We start from the raw sequence: 13357 nt of genomic DNA, 5'->3' as shown, positions 1-13357 counted from the left end.
ATACAATCCGAGAACTCTAATCCACTGTGGCTCAGTTGATGACTTCCAAGGACCATAATCGCAGGATGGAGGATGCAGAGTGGAGCTCAAGCAGGAACAATGTGCACTTTGTGGGTTTCCCTGAAAGAACAGACTGTAGAGACACAGAGCCATTCTTAAGGCACTGGATACATTATTGTATTCCAGAAACTGATCTCTCTCAATGCTTTATAATCTAAAGTACCTTCAGAACATTGATGGTGCAGCCGCCTCCAGGTGCCTCCCCACGCCCCATCATTTCTCATTTCTTAAACTATCAAGATAGAGGCTTAATTATATGTGAAGCCTGTTCTAATGGAGAAAAGATACAGAAATGCTGGAGTATACAAATGTTTCCTGATTATACTTAGTCCAAAAACACAGTGAGATTTACTGTCAGGTGAAGATAAAATGTAGAGTGAGGGCCATCAAATATATGCTCCTCTTTTCGGCTAAACTAAAGGTCCTCTTCCAAGCCAAAACTTTGTTCTTTCACACACTGGAACAAGTGCGGAATTAAATTCAGGAGTGGACAATAACTATGGGCTTAGACAGATAAGAGAGGTCCCTGATGAAGAACGTTCACCAGGAGCAATGCTGCACACATAGTCCCCAAGCCTGCCGTGGGGGAAGGAACACCAACGCTGAGATTACACTGGGCTCAGCATGGCCACTGAACACCAGACCAGGTGTAGACATGAGAATAGAGCTTCCTGGAGTAAAGGGGTAAAGTTAAGTTTCCATAGATAGGGCTCTTCCCACATATCCTGATTCAGTTACAACACAAGATATCTGTAGGATATATGTTGGGGTGTCTTCATAATGTGCCTACACTTATCACCATAATTAGGTTTCTATTGATGGGTCCATGCCAGTTTTTTTTTTATATGTAGGGCACCCTCCAAGACATTTGTATACTTGGTTCTGTGTTTCCTTTAGTTCTAGAGATTATGATGGGAAGTGATGAGGGAAGGTAATTGACATTTTCCTCCAGACTCAGGGTGAACTCCTTGTTCATAGTATAGGATAGGGGCTGGGTTGTAGTTTACTAGTTATAGTTTGCAAGCTGCTATGTCATATACTGCTCTGAAGGCACACAGCCCCGTGCACACACCCCATTTACACAGCAATGATGATGCACTGGTGTGAGCTGGGTGCCTCTGTGAGGTTTGTGTCCTGGAATGTTTATGGTATTTTTAAGCAAGCCAAATGTTATATGGTTAAAGGTACAATGGTGGCTATGACATATAATCGCAAATCTATGTAGAAACCAGTATGAAGGGGTAGAGTGATGCGCAAATGAGATTTTCGCTAACTTGTGCTCACATGGTATATACACCCTGCCATCTAAGGGTGAAAAGATGCTCTAGAACAATAGCCCTTGAAATTACAAATTGCAGTTGTTAAACCGAAGCACACATCAACATACAGTCCAAACGTATATAGAGTCCAATTGTTTCCGGTAGGCTTAAAGTAATCCCGACTTTTTATTGAGGTCTTCCTGAAGTTCATCAAATCCTTGCAACATAGGTTGACAGATATATACATGGGTCACAAGCAGCCGACAAGTATTTCATCTACTTGACTTTTTCAAGTCTGTACTAATGTTGACAATTTGCGAAAGTAAGAAAAAAAACAGTTTAAGCTGTGACAATAGCAATGATATTGGTGATGGGGAACAAACAGAAAAGTAAACAATATCGCAACATTATCACACTAATTCAGAATCTTTCAGCATAGGTGCCTCAATCCTGCCCTTTCTCTCTCTAAGTTACTCTTAGCACCAAAAGGATCTTGTGTGAGTTTCTTAGATGGCCTTGCTCTAACCCATGTACCTTAGTGGAACAACACAAGTATTGTTTTATAAGAACACAGCTATTGCTTCTGTCTCTGCACTCAGCAGCTATGACGTCTTCAGACAGAGCAATAAGCATGTCTGGAGCTAGACTGTCCTTCCTTTAGCCTTCAGAAAGGAACAGGTGTTTACAACTTTTGTTTGCACAACCGTCATCTGCTGTCCCTTGAAACTGAAAAATCCTCACTACCCAAATAACACTCTTGTACAGTTTATATAATCTACTTAGACTTTGTTGAATGTAATTGAGGCAAACAGTCAATATAGGAGACATAAAACCCTTACACCTATTTATTTCCCATGACACCTTGTTTGCTGTTTAGAAAACAAATAACTGGAAAATCAAGATAGCAGATTACATAGAAACAAACAGGTTTAATTTAGAGAAAATGTGATTAACAAAATGGCAAAAATCCAATATGGGGACCCAGAAATATGAATTATAGAAGAATTGAGACAAATGTGCCAAAAAAAGGTAAAGCGCCAAGGATAGTCTATGGTTGCTTTTGACAGAGACCTAGGTTGAATTTCAAGCTGACCACAGCGGAGAACGGGTTGGCTACACCAAGCAGGTTTGTTCCGGTCGGAGATTTTACTTTGGACTTAAGCTCTAAAATACGAGTTGAAATCCTCCAACCCGGGTAAGGTTGCAAGCTGTATTCAAGATTTTCAGTCAAAGATGGACGAGGTCCCGCTGGATGTGTTGGTTTGGGCGGGAAAAGTAACATTGTATACCTAGAGAGGTCCTCTTGTTGTCTGGATACTTTTGGCACCTGCGCCCCATCAAGATTTTTGTGTTTAAACTTAGTACTTTTTTGAAGCTCAGAATCCACCATTAGGGTAAGGCTGCTGGCTGTATCCAGCAATGGATTCTACAAGGCCAAATACCATCTCGCTGATGGCCTGCTTATACAGATTTGCTGCTGTGGAGAAGTTCCAATCGGGAGAACCCTGTTTCTTCAGCTTAGCAAAGTCGTGCCTTGGTCAGAATGGCTCAGGTGGTAGCATTTTGTTCTTTGGCAGCTGGAAGTATAACAAGTTCCTAAGTCTCAACTTTTTTGGAATTGTTAGGAGAAGTTCAGTTAGACACAGAAAAGGTTCTCAAGACCTGAGGGACAGCACTTTAGGGTCAATACTAACTCCAGCAGAGGCCACAAGCAGGGTCTAGCTCCAGTCCAGTTGCAACAGGTCCATTGGGCATTTTAGGAAAAGGCCTCTTGCAGCTTGTTGTGTTCCAGTCCACATGCAAGCGGTCAATCAACTGATCCTTGGCGTCTTCATCCTAGGTACAAGTAGAAGTAGTTTCACATCTGCAGGTCTCAAACGGCATTCACAGTCATTTTTCTGTTCTTCCACTGGTACAGAAAATGTTCTGAGGAGGGTGACATATTTATGGTTGGCACTAGCTAGTGGGTGTGGGTGACTCCCCCAATGGGGTAAACATTTCCACGGGCAATCCAACCAACTTTTGCAGCAGTTCCTGTTTCTTCTAAAGTAAACAATCCTACAGTGCAACTTACTACATAATCCAAAATGGAGGAACTTTTCCTCCCTTGCACAGAGCCTGTGTATCCACCCAAGGTGAGACCATGGAAATGAGCAGTTCCCTCCTTTGTGGTCATTCAAAACCATTTCTGGGGTTAGCTACCATCCCACTGGGTTTGGTGCCAGCTTGGCATGGAGAAGAAAGGGTTTCCTTCTCCAGGTCTTACCTTACTTCACTTGTGAAATTGCAGGCCCCTTTACACGTTAGTGAAGATCCTTGGACCCCCCAACTGGTCTTCCTACAAGGGAAAGAAAACACCTCCCCACAACCAGGCATTGTCTCTGCTCTGGGCTTTCTGGCATATAAGGTCTAGTTATGAGTGAATTATTAATACTTAAAAGAGAGGTTTTTCCGTGTCAAACAGTTGATTAGACAGATCAGACTGCAGATGTAAACGGCAGCAGTCTGGCTACATTTTAGGCCTGAAGCCATGTTTTTCTTATGAGGGATTAGCCAATTTGTACATGCTTTAAGTATCCGATCACATACACTGGGCACTGGCCAGCAGTGCCTCGTGCAGATCACTGAGAGAATATCGTAAACACAAATATCATGTGGACTGAATATTGTGTCAAAAATATCGAAGGCCAAAATATCGAGAAGGTAAGTGCAAGTAGGTAAGTACAATAAAAGAGAGAAATTCCTTTCTGTGTGTTTTGAACTCTTATGTGTAAATTAATTACGAAAACTCAACGCCCTAGTCCGTTTTCGAATGATAAGACACGGCTTAGACTACCGCTATAAACTACTAAGATGGCGGTTGAAAAAGGTAAATACGCGAATGAATAGTCACCTGCTGCCTATTAACATAAAGAGCGAAAGGTCGAAGGGGTATATAAACGCGGTGGCTCTAAATCATTTTATCGTGCTCCGGGAACCAGTGAGACCGGGACGGGGAGCCGCTGCCGCATTGACTAAAGGTAAGGGAAACACGACAGGCTACTTGCGCCGGGAACGAGGGGGGAGGTCTACCCGCGAGTACAACTATGTACTTGGGATCATCTGCTTTATCCTCGTTCGAAAGGGGAAGCTTGAAACGAGTTAAAACTAGATATTTACGATTTATTCCTCGATTTAATAAAAACAGTTTAGACGGGGAATATTCGTACTAATAAGGTTGTTTGAGTAGTAACTCCTGACTATAGCCCTCGAGAATACTACAACTCCGAAAATCAATAGCGTTGAGATATATGCCGGTTCTTTTTGGGTATTGAATACAACATGAACGGTTGAGCATACTGAAATAAGGCTAAATTTGTCAAACCCATTAATAAAATAAGGGTTATCAATCGGGTTTATTCATAATTCTCGAAAAACTGAAGGATAAATATGAGGATATAGGAGCATGTCATATATACCAGCCATGCTGATAAGGTACAATATCGTAAAAGTATAGGGAACTGTAATTAATAACTGTAACCATAAGTAGCAGGTACAGCCTCTGTGACATTATCTATTTCATGACTTAGGCACACAGGATCCAACAAAAGCTACAAAAAGGGATCTATTTGGGACATGACAGGGGAGGCATAATACCCCCCCTGCCAGCAAAGGTGAAAATTGATAAAGCCTGAGAATCCCAAGACCGGTGCAATTTATAGTAAAGCACGGCAGTCTATATATCCAGTAAGTGTACATTTGGACTAACAGGTTTAGTATTAAAGTAAAACTTTATGACTAAAATTGAACAATATTTTTATACAGATTTTCGGATGAAATAGACAACTGAATCTGACATCCAATGTGACCCCAGGGATACTCATCTGGTACCCGTAAAATCAAATTCAATAATAAGTAAGATCTGTTTATGACCTTTATGACCTTTCATTTGAACAGCCCGTTAGATTGTTAAAAAATTGTGCAATGATGGTAATATTAATTGTATGTATCTTTTTTAGAAAGAAGATTTCATGTTTTTAAATGATTTTGTCCTGAGGAAGGTGTACCTTAATAAACGAAGCACCGAAACGCGTCGACACACGGACTATTTTTATGTATAAGAAAAAAATAATTTTTAATTGTTGCATATTGTGGAATATGTAATTGTATGCAATGTTATTATGAATAATGTATGTAATCAACTTTCTATTGCTTTGTGAACAAACATGCATTTATTTTAATTTTTTTATTACAAAAAAAAATTACTAAGATACACACATGTTTATGTTATGATCATATTTTTATATAGGGCTCTGTATAATCATGAAATTGGTCTAAACAAATGGTTTTCCTAATTAATTTACACATAAGAGTTCAAAACACACAGAAAGGAATTTCTCTCTTGTATTGTGCTATTTCCCGGTCCTTTCTGGGTTTAGTTGGGAAAACTCTCTCTTTTTTTAGAGTCAAGTAGGTAAGTATACATAAATTATTCTTAACTCCACATCTGCATACCTTGAAGATATATATACCGTCAATATATCTATATTTGAAGTTATATGCAGTAAAACTTTGTTTATCTATAGAAACTTACCACCACAATATTTGTGTCCTCATTCATTCAAATTCTTTATTCGGTTATTAAAACAGAATAACCATAAAAGTACATATAAAATCACATTCAATTAGTAGATTCATAATAAGCACCATTATAAATACATAAACACTTTGTCATAATACCAAAAAGATTTCTACATAATTCCAGGGACAATTCAGCATAATTTCATAAACAATACATTGTAATTCAGAATACCATCGTTTTTCGTAATTTAAAAGAATTTTTTTTAAACGAGGAAATAAATACAACAGTTAAAATATTGTCCAGTTTCTGTACAGCTAGAAAGGCAGGGCGACAGCGATTTACATCCATGATCTTCAATAGGGGGATGACCAATTTTCTTCTAGGCGTAATATAAAATTTACAACAAAAAAAGAATGTGCATGTCTGATTGCTCTGACAGGTTGCCACAGGGACATGTAATCAGGTGTTTTGACCAATCATTCATGTCTGGGAAACTAAATAACCGAAACAATAAATTAAACCTAAAACGAGTTAAAAAAAACCTCTCGTAATCGCTCATCTGAAGTTTGACGTATGGCTGCATTTTATTAGAAATAACAATTTGTGCATGTGCCAATCAGTTTTCTTTTTCATTTCTGTTTGCGCTCTGCGTTCATGTAAGTATCCCATACACTTTTCTTTCAGAGCTTTCCTTGAGATATTACTTAAAGAGGTTGGGTCATTAAAATAATATATGGTTCCCAGATCCTCGAAAAATTTCTTCACATATGACAACCAACAAATTTTATTCTTCTTTTCTAGGCCTAACACATTGTTCAAAATCAGACGATTTAGACCACATTCGTCAGTGTCAAACTCTATTCCATAACAGTATCAGGGCATTTCTTAAAAGGTATTCCTGACACAATATTTCGTCCACATGATATTTGTGTTTCCAATATTTTGCATGCACAACCCCCGGTGTTCAGAATCTAAAAAACAGAAAATAAAATTCTGCAAAAAAAAGTGGTGCCCATAGAAAAGGGGCCATTTTATCACAACACTGCAATTAAACAGTTATTAAATGATACTGACTACTTTCAATGTACAATGAAATGAACATGGATTTGAATAAATGAAAATGTGAAATGCCGTGGGTAGTAGTTAGGTCAAGTAAGCTTTATTTGATTTCACTTTAAAAATCATATAAGCATAAAATGAGGTACAGAAAACCATCATCAAGAAGAAATTATTAAAACATATATACACAAATCAGATTACAAGATTCAGATGCTGATAAAAAGTGCAAATGACGGTGAAACTGCTCTTTAGAAATAGAATTACAAACATTTCGTGACTTTCTGCACTTAATCACGGCCAGTAAAAGTCTTGACATGATACTGCAAATGTAAAGAGACGGTAGGGTTTGTAGAAACCAATATGCAGGGCGACATTGCACTCGTTTGAGATAGGGTTGCATGTCAAACGTAACCAGCATCATTTGATTTTTAAGTACACTAGCCTTCAACGCTTCTGTAGACAGTCTTAACTCTTCTAGCAGTGACAAACATTCCGTCTTTAGTTCCTTTCGGCAGATGCATACCAGGGATTCAGGATGATCGAAATATTCAGGAAGCCCCAGATCCCCGGAGATTTTTAAAATATATTTCAACCATGGTGCAGCTTTGAAATAAGAGAGACATAACATTGACTCTGTTGACAAGGGTGGTGTCCTTGGACAGGGACTCCTTTGGAGTTGGCACACAGAATTATTTCTGAGTTTGGTTAATTCTTGGTTTATTATCTGAATTATTTCTGAGTTTGGTTAATTCTTGGTTTATTCTCTGAATTATTTCTGAGTTTGGTTAATTCTTGGTTTATTCTCTGAATTATTTCTGAGTTTGGTTAATTCTTGGTTTATTCTCTGAATTATTTCTGAGTTTGGTTAATTCTTGGTTTATTCTCTGAATTATTTCTGAGTTTGGTTAATTCTTGGTTTATTCTCTGAATTATTTCTGAGTTTGGTTAATTCTTGGTTTATTCTCTCAATTATTTCTGAGTTTGGTTAATTCTTGGTTTATTCTCTGAATTATTTCTGAGTTTGGTTAATTATTGGTTTATTCTCTGAATTATTTCTGAGTTTGGTTAATTATTGGTTTATTCTCTGAAGTTGGTGCTTATTGCAGTTAAATTGGTCCACTGTCCAGTTTATGAGTGTATATGTATATTTCAACCATGGGCTTTGAAGGGCAAAAGGGGATTTAAGACAGTCAATGATAATTTCACTATTAAGTCTCGAATGCGCAGATGTCCAGATCTTATGCCGGAGCCGATTGGCTGGGTCTTAACTAGGTTTGCTAAGAAGGATATCCTTAGTTCAGCATGGCATTTGGAGCTACTGCTAGGACCAGAAAGGAAATACCTTAAGAACGCGTTTTCCACCTTTCGTAAGGTTTGACAGTTGGTTTGCCCCTACACTCTTGCTCCGTAGAGGGTGGTAGACAGACACTTAGCTTTATAGATAGTTAGCATCTCTTTAGCGAGCTTCTTACCCAGTTTCCTTGCAAAAATAGACGGGGCTGTTGTAGTTTTCTGGCATTGATGGCTTGTACCCATGAACCCTCCTTATCGAATAAAATCTGACCTGGGTATACTTCTGATAGAGCAAGCTTCGCATCGCGACTTGCTCGAGTCATGAACCTCGCCCGTGTGTAATCAATTAATAACATTTGTACGTCTTACTAATCTTTTATTTTTATATTCGAGCGAAGTAGAGGAAGCTTGCGTACGTGTATTTCTAATACAACTAATCCATGTTCCTAAACATGGCCGCCGCTTGGTAAATGGCTTCTGCGCATGCGTCAGTCACACTCACGTGACCTGACGTAGTTATAAGTTTGGTTGGAAAGGGTGCGCATGCGTAATACGCAGCTTTGGCAATAACGTGGTGCTGTTCGTGCAGTTGCTCTTGTGACAGTGTATATGTTGCTAATATTTAAACTGCATGGTATATTTTTATAGTGATAAGAATGAAGTACAAAATTATGACATGTAATGCATTCATTTATTTCTATGTATTAATTTGTTCTCGCTTACTTTTCATGTACTGCGGGGAATGGGGGTCCGAACCGGTTGGGAGCCATATTGAAGGTCCCTTCTGCGCATACTCGTGGTGCACTGAAAGGTGGCAACATTGGACAGTGGAACTCAGCCAGCTGGCAGCCACAGTCAAGATGCTCATGGGAAAGCCACCTCTGCCCTACGAGAACGGAGAAAGTTGCTCCTTATATGATACATTGTGTGTTGCGCTATTGTTTGCTGTACAGCTTCCCATGGGAACCCCAATCTTGCTAGGCGGTACCCAGAGATGTAAATTAGGCTTCCAAATAGTCTATTCTGATTGGTGTGTTACCCAAACCCTACCTTAGGACCAATCCAAATTGAGGGATTCTGACACTTTGCAACATTGGGGGGTGGTACACCGTCCCAAAACAGTATATCTACCCTGGGTTCACCTAGGGAAATTGTCCGACTTGTCTGGTTTAGCTGACCTGTCACTGACCCAACGCACTCAATAGGTGACTGAAGATACAGAGTACTGCGGAGCACTCTGTCCGAAATTGACCATAGACTAAGGTTTTACCAAACCTTAAAGTGCTGGCGGAGCACTTTGCTGGGAGTTCGCTGACCCAATCGGGGTCGTGATCGATAGCTGCAGAGAGGGTGGAGCGCAGGCGTTGCTTCCGAACTGCGGGTGCCGGTCCTGTCCTGAGGGTCCTGTCCTGAGGGTCCTGTCCGAGTGGTCCTGTCCTGATCCTAATTTGGTTTTCCTGTCCTGTCCGGGGTGTCCATTCTGCACCTGCTGTCCATTGAGGGGTATCCTTCCTTGAGGGGTTCCTGTCCTTAACTGACCCGTGGCCAGGGTTTGGTTTCCACACCAGTCTAGGTAAATATCACTCTGAAAGCTCTGAACCTTGCATCTTTCTGAATTTCTGTCTTTTGCTTCAATAAAGACATACCTTTGCATATGTTAATTTTCCATGCTTTCCGCAACCATTGAATCATAAAGTCATTTGCATTTGTTTCATAACGTGTTCCTATGTTACCCTACCTGTTAGAAATTATATTTTGCATTGCAGTTTGTCATTTCCTGATATGGTCTAGAACCTCCTTACTTAAACTGTCTAAAGAACTTTTGCCTTAAAGCATAGCGTGTCTCTCTCTCTCCATAGACTCTCCTATAGTTATATGAATGTCCCGAACTCCTGTCTCATTCCCTTGAAATAAATTCTAGGATACTAGTCCTAATCAAAGCCTATCCCATCTTTAGTGATTCATCTCAAACGTTCTAATTCCTGATCCTTCATTTAAGTGTGTCCTGGTTCCTTAGTTTTAAATGGTTGCACTGACTTATTTGCTATTCAGCTATGTACTTTCTGTTATTCTGATTATCGATTGCTTAATTACTGTGAATTTGATATTCTCTGAATTTTACTAAATTAGATAAAGACTTTATAACTTCCAGTTGTCCGTGGTCATTTACAAAAGAGTTTTGAATGTTATTTGTTGGGTTTGTATTTTGCTGCCTTTCCTTTTACAGCTAGCTCCCTGATCCATTGTGGTCATAGGTACCCGCATCGGTGGATGGTAAGTCGGGTACGCTGAAGAATAACAAAAGGAACTCCCAAATATTTGATAGCAGACCGTGAGGTCATCCGATCAATGTATATGGTGATTTGAAATATATGGGCCCGAAGCCGGAAGTGGCGAAATTATTGGTCGGGTGACCCGCGCGCTCTATCAGTATTTTCTGGTAGCAGAGTTATGGTTAGGGAATAGTTAAAGGTTAGGTAGGACTAGTTAAGCTAGCCAAGCCGGTAGCTGCTAACATTATTGCTGCTATAAGAGCGGCCATTTCGGGGGACTTGATCACTCTCTTGAGATGCGTTGCTTTTGAAATTTATGAATTGTTTGAAAATTGTTTTCCTTGTTCTTATATTGTTATATGTATTAATCCATGCGTATGTAAAACGTTTTGTTAAGTGTTGTCGGAACTCCCCGGGGAATTGAATGGCAAGTGGTGAATAGAATCCATTTGCCTTGAGGTCGCAGGCTCAAGGAAAGTTAGGTGCAGGTTAGGCTGAACCGGAAGCACTAACTAGGGCTTTTTCTGAATACATGTGTGAATAAATGTTAGTAACAAGGTTCATTGGCAAAATTCCAATAGTGGCGTAACCTAGTAAGGGTCACATCGGAAGAGTAGCAGGTTCATCGGAGCTTGGGTGAAAGCAAAAGGGTCCGCTGGGAAACCTTAGACTCGGATATATCCCGGAAAGAGTGGATGGGTCTAGGAAAGTAACAGGTTCACTGATGCTAGAGTGAAGGGTAGGCGGAAGAGATCTACCCGCAGCGTGTGAAAAGTAAATGGAAGTAGTTTACTTGCAGTAAAACAACTCTTTCCTGTCTAGACACTTGAGCACTGTGGCGAATGTGTATTCGTTGTAAAATAACCAAGTACTAAGCACTTTAGAAAGAAAGAAAGTTTCCGTTACCTTGTGAAGGGAGGGAGTCAGTCGCGAAGCGTCTCTGACGTCACTCCGAGCCGCGCTGGGATTGGTAGAAACAGCGGGCGGGTAGCGGGGCTGGAATTGTGAAGGAGGGGTGAGCGCCGAAGCGTGAGAACGATCTCGCGAAAAGGCCGCGCACCCGTTGGCCGAAATTATTTGAACTGGTGCACTCCATTGGTCGCACGGAATTGCAAGACGCATTCTGATTGGAGGTAATTTTGTAAACAAAGTTAAGCGTAGAAATCGTATGTGGCACTCGTATACTCCAGAGACTAGACCCGATCCAAGAAACCTAGGTTTTGAAAGGGATCAGTGGAAGGCTAATAGATACGGCATTATGTACGGAAATAAGCGAAAATTGTCCCTTGTAAATAAGGTAAAGAATTACTTCAAAAAGGACAAGCCGATTAAAACTAGAGAGGGCATTGTTATTCCACCACCAAATACTCCCGCCTCTTTCATGATGTTTGACAGAGGGTACAATACATGTGTGTGGTTAGAAAATTGGGTGAAATACACAAAAGACGACGGAATAATGGCCTTTCCGTTAGAAGGTACCTTTAATGGTAGGATCTTATTCAACTTAAGAACCCGAATGAATGAATTACATCCCAGACCGAGACTAACGCAGTATGAGGCATTAGAGGAATGGGAGATTGAGGCTTTCCAAAGAGAAAAGCCCCGAATGGATAAAGGGCTGACAAAGTATTACCCAAAACTGAAACAAGAAACCAGAGACAAAAAGATGAAACAATGGAGACAGAGTATGATTGTTGAGGGACTGTTTCCCATGATGCCAGCAGACGATCCTCCTGGGGAGGGGAAAAGAACAGAAAAGACCAAACATTGGGGGCCCCTGGGAGAATCAGATGACAAATTGTTAGATGACATATGCATGAGAAGTCCCCCTCCTTATAATGAGGGACACCGACCTTCGAGTGCAGGAGATATTCCCCGGAGACCCCTACAAAGGGAGGAGGTCAGGTCCGCAAGTGTAGGAGGGGATTATCTAATTCCTCCTTATACTGAGAATCTGGGACCCGTAGAAACCAGAAGTATTTACCCCAGGAGACCCGTGGGTGGGGAGACGGGATATTCACGTGAAGGAGATTTTTGCTCTCGTCCCCCCTACGGAGGTGAGGTGAGGTCCTTGAGTTCAGGAATGCCACGATTGCAGCCCCGGGATGAGGAAGATCAGAGAATTCTAGGCACAGGAAGTCTGTTTCAGAAACCTAATTATGGCGGAGGACCAAGTGAGACACATCCTACTGCCCCGAGTTATGCTCCCATTCTAACCCCGCAGGTGTTACATGGAAACACTTTGGACAGGTTATTAGAAGAGAAAGAGCGGGAAGCGCTAGGAAATCAGAGAGCTGAGATAATACAGAAAATGTCACAGCTAAATGCAAGTCCTGAAGCCTTGACGATCCCAGTAACGATCGGACCGGTGGTTCCGCTGTACGGGGACCGTCAAGGAAGTCCGAAACCTCCCGTAATTACTCCTGTCATTGCACCGACCAGACCAGAACCCTTAATTATAGATGACCAGACAAGTGAGTGCGAGTCGGAGGTCTCATTGCTAGATCTGCCCATTAGAAAGACTGGAAAAAGGATACCGAAAGGACAGAATACTTTTAATGCGAGGGAAATTCAGATGGAATCGACCTCAGGTACTAGGAGTGTCACATTGGTGACTCCTGAAGAAATCGAAAGATGGAGTCAAGAATTGGAAAAACAAGCGTCCCCAACGAAACCTTTAGATCTCTACAAGCTGAGAATAGAAATAGAGGAATTGATGGCAGGAAACGTAGGATTAGACAGATTAAATACCTACTCTGAAGACGAAATGCTGTTTATCTGCAAGAGTCTCACCCGAAGTACCAGAGTACTTCATGAAAAACTGACAGACACGGCTGCTAGCATGGGAATAG

This window comes from Lissotriton helveticus, chromosome 7 (genome assembly GCF_964261635.1).
Source record: "Lissotriton helveticus chromosome 7, aLisHel1.1, whole genome shotgun sequence".
Taxonomy (NCBI): domain Eukaryota; kingdom Metazoa; phylum Chordata; class Amphibia; order Caudata; family Salamandridae; genus Lissotriton; species Lissotriton helveticus.
This window is presented reverse-complemented; position numbering follows the sequence as displayed.